Source organism: Lathyrus oleraceus, chromosome 5 (assembly GCF_024323335.1).
Source record: "Lathyrus oleraceus cultivar Zhongwan6 chromosome 5, CAAS_Psat_ZW6_1.0, whole genome shotgun sequence".
Classification (NCBI taxonomy): domain Eukaryota; kingdom Viridiplantae; phylum Streptophyta; class Magnoliopsida; order Fabales; family Fabaceae; genus Lathyrus; species Lathyrus oleraceus.
In genome coordinates this window covers 547885934-547897646 of record NC_066583.1, presented here as the reverse complement: position 1 = coordinate 547897646, position 11713 = coordinate 547885934, and positions in this window count along the sequence as shown.

Sequence of the window (11713 nt, the reverse complement as noted above, 5' to 3'; positions counted from 1 at the left end):
AAGCAAAGTATACACAAACAAAATATATCACACAATATGGTCCAAATGGAAAAAGTGAAAATTGCATTAACATAAACAATTAGAATGATATGAACAATGGCAAGTGAATAGAAACAAAAATTAAATGGCATTAAAGTAAAGGACTTGAAATTAAAAGTTAGTAGTTAATTGGTTAGAAGTTAGTATTGTTTTGCTTTTGCTTTTTAGTTGAAGTCATTCTTTGGAGAACACTCAACCCACTTATCACAAGCATGGATCCTTGAACCAAGACATCTTCCAAAGGAAGGAAAAAAGGCCAAGTTTCCATACAATACCATGAAAGAGGGGAAACTTACAATCTCACTAACTAGAATGCTTATCCCTTTTATGTCACAAATTTAGCGCTATGTTAAGCAATCGTAATTGGACTTATGTAGAAGTCACAACTATTTGAGGCCGGGCAATAAAAATTTGGTGTTAATGCATGTTAGAGACATAGTATAATGGACTATGCTCATGAAACATACCACACACAAAAAGAATATGCAAAAGGTGTGGCCTAATCTCATCCATACTCATGTCAATTTTTCAATCAACTAGCCTTAGGATTATGAGATATCATAGGCCAAATGGAATGAATGAATTAAGAAAGGGAATAAGATGAAGTGGGAGGGGAATGGATCAAAACACAAATTGGTCAAAGGAGGACTTTTACCAAATTAATATCATCCATTCATTTTGGGAGATGGAATGTACATTCCATCAATCCCCTAAATCCAATGATATTAATTTGAGAAAGTCAAATCAACCTTGACCAAGGCCCAACAACAAGAGTCAAACATAAACAAGTCATCATAATTGGTCAACAAATTTATTTGGCATTTATTCAAATTAAAATACTAAAATAGTGCATTTAAATTAAATATGGTTTGTCCAATTCCTAAAATCTCATCAAAACACCAAATAAATGGCCATGAGATTTATCATAGGTCAAACAAGGTCAAAGGACCTTGTAGAAAAAGTTTCATAATTTTTGGACATTTAAAAATATTTTTAAACAATTAAAAACAAATGCAAAATCAATTAATTCATGAAAAATATTAATAATGATCCAAAAAATAATTTCAATTTAGAATATGAAAGAGAAAAATATTTGATTTTTTTTGGTGAAAGTCCCATATTTTTTGGATCAATATTGAATTTAATATGAATTATTAAAAATGATGCAATTAAAATGAAAATTAAAATATCATAAAAAATGTGGACCACTTGATCTCCCTCATTAATTGAGGTGGCAGATCAAGTGGTCACAAATGCGCTATCCACGATGGACTCTAGTCAGCACGCCATAACCTTGGCAATAAGAAAGAACGCTCAGGATTAAAACAAATTAGATGGATCATATGGTTGTGAGAGATGCCAACACATCGTCGGAGCTGTAACTCTGATCTTTTTCTCCGGTGGACCTCACCGGACTGGTCCACCTTCAACCATCACCAAAATTAAAACCAAGGACATGATCTCAAAGTAAAAATGGCACTGAGTTCGAATCTGGCCTCAATTCACTCTAACTCCAAGTATATTGAGAAATACATGGAGTTGAAATTTGAGGTACATGAACTGAGTTGCTTCGATTTGGCCTCTAAGAAACCCAATCTTCTTGCCTACATTGGTAGGACTTCAGACAACCAAAGAATCAATAGAATTGAGAAAGAATTAGAGAGAATCGAAGAGATCAAAATTTCTAGAAAATACCTTCAATGGAGGTCTGGATTCAACTGATCTTGCTCTTGCTCGTGCTTGATCTCACTCCAAATGCTTGCAGAAGAAGGATTGAATGCTCAAAAGGATGTGGATTCCTGGAGATTTGAATTTTAAAACAGTGGAAATTCAAACTCAAATTCAAGTGAATTTCTCAGGTTTATCCTTTGCAATATGAGGGTTAGAGTTAGAGGATCAAAGCTGGTGCGAATGTGTGTGAAATGCTAAGTAGATGAGGCTCTATTTATAGGTGAATACATTGCTTTTTGCACACTTGAATTCACTTTCCAAATTTGGTCCATGATGATGCATGGGTGCATGGGCGCGTATAGGCCTATAAAATCATTGCCATAAGTCCACAAATGAGTGTGAGATAGTCTGAATTCAGCTTGGATTGCAAGGCAAGTGTACATTTTGATTTGAAGTTTGATCCTTGCCAAGTGATGACACCATGTTCATGCCATGCGCAGCCTGTGCATTCCTTGTCCGAAATGAATGAATTTGAGCTCTTTGGAAAGGTGATATCAAGAGGAATAACTTTCATGTTCAACACTTTTCCATTTGGAGTTTGTATCATGAAGAAATTTGAGGTGGAAGTTTGGAAATGTTTGACATATCAAAATGTTTCTAAGTGTCAAGTCATATGTCTCAATATTCCACCTTGCTTAACTTTTTATATGAGCATCAAATGAGAAGAGTGTCTTCATCAAAGATGTAGATTTCTCAAAGACCTTCAAAATGGTCACCAATTTTGTGTCATTTGGATTTGAAATGATAGAGTTGTGCATTTTTGAAGTTTGGAAAAATCACTTGATCAATGGTATAGGTCAAAAGTGACCTATAATGTGACCTCATATCACATGCTCAAAAAGGTTGAATCAGCTCCCACTCTAAACATGAAAGTTTAAGTAGACACATTGAATTTGATTGTGCAACTTGGAAATCTTTCATCTCATAAAAATTGAGCAAGTTATGGCCTTGGGAAGTTGACTTTCAAATTAGGGTTTAGACAAAATGACCTATAATGTTTCAACATAGAAAATTATTTTCCAAGCAAAACTAGCTCTAGGTATCAACATGAAAGTTGTTTGGAATGTTATTTAGAGTAAGTTTGATCTTGGAATCATTTTCATATAGTGAAACTTGTAGGAGATAGGCTCTAGGGAGACACAGTTTTGATTAGATGAATTCATCTGGCCAACCACCATCAACCAACTTGCTAACTTCCAATTCTCTTGACTTTCTAGGCTCATGGTAGATCATATATGCATAAGATGATGAATTTTGAAGTGCCCCTTGAGAAATTTGATCAATTGGTGAGATAGCTTTTTGGAGAAGTTACTCAAGATACCTAGTCAAACTAGGGTTTCTAAGGGAAATCACCTTCAAACTCTTGAAGGAAACTTGATCAATATAACATGTAGATGTAGCGGGAAATTCATGACCATCAAGCTATTGACAAGCTAGAGATGAATTAACAAGAGTCACCACCACGCTTTTATTATTTCCAAGGGAAAAGGGGAAAAGTACAAACAAAACCCAAATAGTAAGAAGTTTTCAAATAAAAACTAATAAAAAATCAGAGATCACAGGTAAGGGGGTTGGTTACACATAAGGAAGGTGTTAGGACCCAAAGTATCCTAGGTACTCCTAGGGAGCCCTTTTTGTGTGCATATGTATTTTATGCAAAGTGATGTTTACAAACAAATAGAATGGGGGGATAAGAAAAGAATTCATTAATTATATTTTTGTGTTTGACAAGACCTTCGGTCTTGTGCCTACGTACCAACATATAAATGAGGGATCAAAACCTTGTAGTTCGTGCTATAAATTTCAAAATGAGTTGGTTGATTTTAACAAAAAAAATTAAGTTTGGAAGGCACAAAGGTCTGAAAATGGTTTGAATGAGTTAGTTATTTTTGGCTTTTTGAAAGTTTAAGTCAAGTATAGTTAAGTTCATTTACAAGTTTGATTTGATAAAAGAAGTTTTAAAAAATGCAATGGTATATGGCCAAAGTTTCTATCTTTTTGTGAAAGTGGTCAAAGTTTAGAACAAAAATAGTTCACACAAAGAAGTTTTTGAAAATGGAGGGAGAGGTTTTGAAATTAAAGAAATGGGGAGAAGATGAAGAGACTACCCTATGCTCAAAGATTTAAAAGATGAAAAGATCTGACCAAATGGGAGCAATCCAATAGACAAGTATGTCGATAGAAACCCAGAATTCCCTTGGACTTTTTAGAATGAAGCAACACACAAATGCACAATTATATCAATCTTGAAGAGCAAAGGCATCAAATAAAGATGACCTCATCCAAGCTTATCCACTTCATGATCTTCTTCAAAATAGCCCATGTAGCAGATGAATTCAACAAGTTATAGGTTTAACATAACAGCTTAACAATGATCAATGTTGCAGATGAACTGGAGAGATCTTGAATGATGTATCAGATGAATTCAAATTGCAAGCACTTGGTTCTTCAACAAATTGGCATTGGCCAAGTCCTTTAGCATAGGGAGGTTTCCTAGATTCTAAGTACATTAAATCAAAATCAAACCAACAGTCCACTCAAAAGTTTTTTTAGGGTTTTTGTTATTATTATGTACATTAATGGTCAAAGACCAAACAAGCAAACAAAGTAACACAAAGACAAAATGTATCACACAATATGGTACAAATGGACAAAGGGAAAATTACATTAACATAAACAATTAGAATGATATGTATAATGGCAAATGATATCAAGTGCTAAAAGTAAATTGCATTAAAAGTAAAGACTTGAAATTAAAAGTTAATGGTTAGTGAGTTAGTAGTTAGTTTTGTTTTGCTTTTTGATTTCAAGACATGGATCCTTGAACCAAAACATCTTCCAAAGGAAGGAAAGAAGGCCAAGTTTCCACACAATACCGTGGAAGAGGGGAGACTTACAATCTCACTAACTAGAATGCTTATGCCTTTTATATCACAAATTTAGCGCTATGTTAAGCAATTGTAATTGGACTTATGTAGAAGTCACAACTATTTGAGGTCGGGCAAAAGACTTTTGGTGTTAATGCATGTTGGAACATAGTATTATGAACTATGCTCATTAAACATACCACACACAAAAAATATGCAAAAGAGTGTGGCCTAATCTCATCCATACTCATGTTAATCTTTCAATTAACTAGCATTAGGACTTTGAGATGTCATTGGCCAATTGAAAGTGAATAAATGAAGAAGGGGAATTAGATGAAGAGGGAAAGGGATGAATGAGATCACAAATTGGTCAAAGGAGGACTTTTACCAAATTAATATTATTCATTCATTATGGGAGATGTAATGTACCTTCCACCAATCCCCTAAATCCAATAATATTAACTAGACAAAGTCAAATCAACCTTGACCAAGGCCCAACAACAAATAAGAAACTCAATTAAGTCAATACAAATGGTCAACACAATTAAAATGACATTTATTCAATTAAGAATAATAAAATAGTGCATTAAATTCAAATATGTTTTGTCCAAATTCTAAAATCTCATCAAAATACCAAATAAATGGCCATGAGATTTATCATAGGTCAAACAAGGTCAAAGGACCTTGGAGAAAAAATTTCATAATTTTTGGACACTTAAAAATATTTTTAAACAAATAAAAAAAATAAAAAATCAATTAATTCATGAAAAATATTAATAATGATCCAAAAAATAATTTTAATTCAGAATATGAAAGAGAAAAATATTTCAATTTTTTTGGTGAAAGTCCCATATTTTTTGGATCAATATTAAATTTAATATGAATTATTGAAGAAAATGGAATTAAATGGAAATTCAGAAAATCCAAAAATACGTGGACCATCAGATCTCCCTCATTAATTGAGGTGACAGATCTGATGATCCAAAACGCGTATTCCATGTGTTCCTGAGTCAACAACGTTGTAGCATGAGTAATCACAAGGCACGACTAAGATTAAAACATAGAACATGGATCACACGGTTCAGACTCAAGACACCTCATCACCGGAGTCAGAGCTCCGGTTGTCTTCTCCGGTGAGCTTCACCGGACTTGTCAACATGAACCGTCACCAAAATGCAAAACAGGGACATGATTTTAAAAAGAAAACATCACTGAGCACGAATATCACCTCCAATTCATCCAATTCCAACTATATTGAGAGATATGTGGAATTGAAAAATGAGGTTCATGATTTGAGTTACTTCGATTTGGCCTTAAAGCAACTCAATCTTCTTGCCTACATTGGTAGGACTTCAGACAACTCAAGAATCAATGGAATTGAGCAAGAATCAAGGAGAATCGAAGAGTTTAAAATTTCTGCAAATTACCTTCAATGGAGGTCTGAGCTTGCTAGATCTTGATCTGAATCGTGCTTGGCTTCACTTCAATTGCTTGCAGGAGAGGAATGGAAAGGCTTAGAAGCAATGGATTCCTGGAGATTTGAATTCCAAAACAGTGGAGATTCAAGCTCAAATTCAAATGAATTTATCAGGGTTATCCTCTTAGAATGAAGGGTTTTCAATGGGGATTCAAAGTTGGCGCAAGGTGTCCATCAATTCTGAGCATAAGGGCCTCAATTTATAGAGAAATCAAATGATATTTGCACACTCTTTCCACTTTCCAAATTTGGTAAAATGATGATGCCATGTTGCATAGGCATGCATAGGCCCATGGAATGATGGTTTGAAAGTCCAAATGAATGATCAGATGCTTTGGAGATGGATTGGATTGCAAGGTACATGTGCATTGTCACTTGAAGATTGATCCATGTCAAATGATATCAGCCTGTTTAACCCATGTGCAACCTATGCATTTCTCATCCAAAATGCATGAATTTTAGCTCTTTGGAAAGGTGAGATCAAGAGGAACAAGCTTGATGTTGAACACTTTTTCATTTGGAGCTTGGAACTTGGAGATATTTGAGGTAGAAGTTTGGAAAAATTTGACATATCAAAAATTTTCTAAGTGTCAAGCCATATGTCTCAATATTCCATATTGCTTAACTTTTTATAGGAGCCTAAAATGAGAAACGTGTCTTCACCAAAGTTGTAGCTATCTCAAAGACCTGCAAAATGGTCACCAATTTCATGTCATTTCGATTTGAAATGATAGAGTTATGCATTTTTGAAGTTTGGAAAAATCACTTGATCAATGGTATAAGTCAAAAGTGACCTATAATGTAGCCTCATACAACATGTTCAAAGAAGTTGAATTAGCTTCCACTCAAAACATAAAATTTGAATTCGAAACACTTAATTTGATTGTGCAACTTGGAAATCTCTCATATCATAAAAATTGAGCAAGATATGGCCTTGTGAAGTTGACGTTCAAATTAGGGTTTAGACAAAATGACCTATAATGTTTCAACATAGAAAATGATTTTCCAAGAAAAACTAGCTCTAGGTATCAACATGAAAGTTGTTTGTAATGTCATTTAGAGTAAGGTTTCTCTTGGAATAATTTTCATATGATGAAAATTGCAGGATATAGGGTCTAGGGAGACCTAGTTTTGGTCAGATGAATTCATCTGGCCAACCACCATCAACCGACTTGCTAATTTCCAATTTTCTTGACTTTCTAGGCTCATGGTAGATCATATATGCATAAGATGATGAATTTTGAAGTGCCCCTTGAGAAATTTGATCAATTGGTGAGATAGCTTTTTGGAGAAGTTACTCAAGATACCCAGTCAAACTAGGGTTTCCAAGGCAAATCACCTTCAAACTCTTGAAGCAAACTTGATCAATATAACATGTAGAGAACATTGGAACTCATATATGATGCTCATAACCATTTTTGAATCAATTCTTGATTGTGCTCTTTGTTCATGAGGGTCTCAAACCCTAGATGTGATCAATGAATCAAGGAGGTCATGCCCTACCTACAAAAGAGTTAGACAACTACAAAGACATATTTTTGGTATTTTGGTTAGTGAAATGATAATATACAAGTATGTTATAATTACAAAATGCTTGGTGATCTCTCCCAAAACAAACCCAATGAAAGAGGGGTAAGGAGGATGCCAAGGTATGATCCCAATGCTAATGCTTATGATGAAATGCATGAGGGATCTTAGGGTCAGAATTGGGGTCTTACAGCTGCCCCTATTTAAGGACATTCTAACTGAGGAGGTGAAGGTTAAAATCTTCGGCTCAACTCAGTAGGATGGGCTTAAATAATAACATATAGAAACAAATTTTGGTCCCTAAGAGACCTCATGATGCAAATGATATGAATGCAAAAGTTAATGCTCTGTGGGGAAATATTTCCACAAAGGAAAAGAAATCAGAGAGACAGAAAGTCCGCAAGAGTATAATGCATTCTGTAAGGAAAACTCATTGGGGAGACAGAGACTCTGGGGGATAAAAAGGAGTTATGCGTAGGCCAGGCTATGACTTAAAACTACTGGGGGACTCGAGGAACTCCATACAAAATGTAAAGACTCAGCCGGGGAAAAACAACATCTACAGGGGGATACAAATAAGTCAGGATAAGACTGAAATATTCGACTCATGCAGGGGAACAACGATTTCACTAAGGAAATGCGCACTCGACTCGATTGGGGAAACATTACATTTCCACACAGGAGGAGCGAAAATCTATTACCTACTACCTATTACTCGGTAAGGAGATAATAAAGATCTGACAGAGAGACCACCGGTCATCGGTTAGGATGAACATATCAAGGATGACTCGTTGAGGAAAAGCCAGGAGGGAATATTCATTACCGGTTACTGGGTAAGAATAGCCTTGTTGGGGAAAACTGCAAAAAAATATGATTTACAACTACCAGTTACTGGGCAGAAGACCAAGGAGTGAGAGTATCCGTCATCGGTTAGGATGAACATATCAAGGATAAACTCAATAGGGAAGAAAATCCGTCATCGGTTAAGATGAACATATCAAGGATAGACTGTCCTGGGGATGTTAAGGAGGATACCCGTCATTGGTTAGGATGAACATATCAAGGATATACCAACTGAACAAAAAGGGAATTACATATATGGAAAACTGGATAGAAAACCGTCGGAGAGAGAATCCGTCATCGGTTAGGATGAACATATCAAGGATAAACTCTCTGAGGGGACAAAGTAGGATTTACAACTACCGGTTACTGGGTAGAAGACCAATCAAAGAGAAAATTCGTCACCGGTTAAAGTGAACATATCAAGGATAGACTCTGAAAAGGGGGCAAAATGGGGATTACATCTATCAGTTACTGGATAGAATATCAACAAGGAGAAGAAAACTCGTCATCGATTAAGATGAACATATCAAGGATTAACTCTCTGAGGAACCAAAATAGGGATTACAACTACCTTTTTACTGGGTAGAATAACAAAGAAGAGAATATTCATCACTGATTAAAGTGAACATATCAAGGATAGACTTTACGGGGGAAGAAAAGATATCCGTCACCGATTAGGATGAACATATCAAGGATATGCTTTTCTAGGAATAGATCCACTAGGGATACCGCTGAGGAGAAAAAGGGTACTTTTTTCGGGTATTGGGCAAGAAGTAACAAACCACAAACTAAGAAGAATATTACCAGTTACTGGGTAATAGACTCTTAGGGGACCAAAGAATCTATCTAGGTAAGAGCTAGAAAGAAAACGGTCAATCAAGACTCAACCCAATGAGGACATAACTTAAGGGGAGTAATTCCATCCAGAAAATTTGCTGGAGAGGAAACTAAAATAACAATCATCCACGAGGAACAAGCTCACTGGGGAAATAGGGAAAGGTTAAAGTCTTTTCGCTTTAGGGCTGACACTCTACAATTGAAAGAGGACAGACACCAGATTTGGTATGGGGATAAAGTACCGCCATAACAGAGAATGAAAATATCAAACAAATCAAATACAAAGATGCAGGATATGTAAATCATGAGTTTATATGAATGTATATGCGTATGTATATATGATGATTATGCTGACAAAACGATCACGAAGGATACAAATGTGTCGCAAAGAAAATGAACCACCGGTACAACCCTTGGTTAATCCACAAATCATGGAGACAAACTGTTGGAGAACAGAGAGATCAATAACCCAAAGGCTCAACCCTGGCTGGGGAAGGAGATCTGCTGAGGATAAAACATCCAACTATAGGGAATTTTAGGTCAACACCATAAAAATGGGAGACAACCCTAATGGGGAAGAAATCAAAAGCTGCTCAAGAACCAGGAGAAAACTTTGACTGGAAGCAAATATGCGACGATTGGTGGGGACACCAAAGCGATCTACTAGGAAGATCAACACCTCTTATGGTGATGATCTACCTGCTGAAGAAATACGAATTCCGCTGGGAAGGCCGAACTCCGTTGGGGATGGAGAAAGAAACTCCACTGGGATGTACAAACATCTGGGTGACTTCACTGGAAAACAGTAAGCCACAAAGTATACGAATCAACCAACTCAGCTGCGGAAAAGAGAAAGAAGCTCCACTAGGGGATCAAACACTCCACCGGGGAACTGAATCCGCTAGCCGGGGACAACAACACTCTACTGAGGAAATGAGTCAACACTGATGTCTAGAGATACCCGAAGAGTTACTGCTTGGGGAACCTCAGATGCTTCGCACTTAAGAACTTGCTTCTTATTGAAATATTGTTGATATTCTTTTTACTTGCTTTGGAAAAGTTCTTGCTTTTATATATTTAAGAAAACTTGATTTTGATTTAAAAATGTAATTTCAAAATGATCATAATAAAATTTAAAACTATTGGCTGAAGAAAATAAGAGTAGAAACAATTGGATAAAAGCTCAACTTAATTTAATAGAATGGTAGTCTGTAAATGACGAGACTCCATAGATTTTACAAAGTTGAAATGGTAATTTATATTGGAAAAGGGTTGCATTGAATACAAATGGTCCTTAATCCTTCTACCAAATCTTGGCATCCACTATGCTTTTGACCATTGCTGGAGATGAACTAACGTCAACCCTTGTGCTCAAACAAAGTCTTCAAAACATCGATGATCAGCAGAATGCACTTACTTGCCATAATCCCTAATTTTTGCATAAGTTACCCCAAGGTGGGGTACTCAACTTATCGGGAAATTCTTTTCTGTTTTTATGTCTCTAATTTTTGCCTGGTTCTCCCTTTCCGGTTTTCAATCCACCGAGACGCTTATTTTTGCCTAAGCCGCCCTTTAGGGTTTTCAACTTAGCGAGTTGTTCTTTTTTTTAGGAGAAGTATTTCTTGACTGCATCTGCGTTCATAGGACGAGTGAACTCTTCACCATCCACAGTTGTAAGAATCAATGCACCGCCTAAAAAGGCTCTCTTTACAACATATGGGCCTTCATAATTGGGAGTCCATTTTCCTATGAAATCTGGCTTGAACGACAAAATCTTCTTGAGCACAAGGTCACCTTCTCTAAACACCCGAGTTTTGACCTTCTTATCAAAAGCTTTCTTCATTCTCTGTTGATATAACTGACCATGACACATGGCAGTCAATCTCTTCTCTTTAGTCAAATTTCAACTGGTCAAACCTGGTCTGACACCATTCAACTTCAGTCAACTTGGCTTCCATGAGCACACATAATGAAGGAATCTCATCCTCTACGGGGAGCACTGCTTCCATGCCATAGACAAGAGAGAAAGGGGTTGCCCCTATTGAAGTAAGGACGGATGTACGATACCCATGTAAAGCAAATGCGAGCATCTCATGCCAATCCTTATATGTGACAACCATCTTCTGGATAATCTTCTTGATGTTCTTATTCGCAGCTTCAACAACCCCATTCATCTTGGGTCTGTAGGGAGAATAATTATGATGTGCAATCTTAAAGTCTTTGCAAAGAGCTTCCACCATATTGTTATTCAAGTTCGATCCATTGTCAGTAATGATCTTACTTGGCACACCATAACGGCATATGATCTGATTCTTGATAAACCTTACAACAACTTGCTTGGTTACATTTACATACAATTGCACTTCAACCCATTTTGTGAAGTAGTCAATTG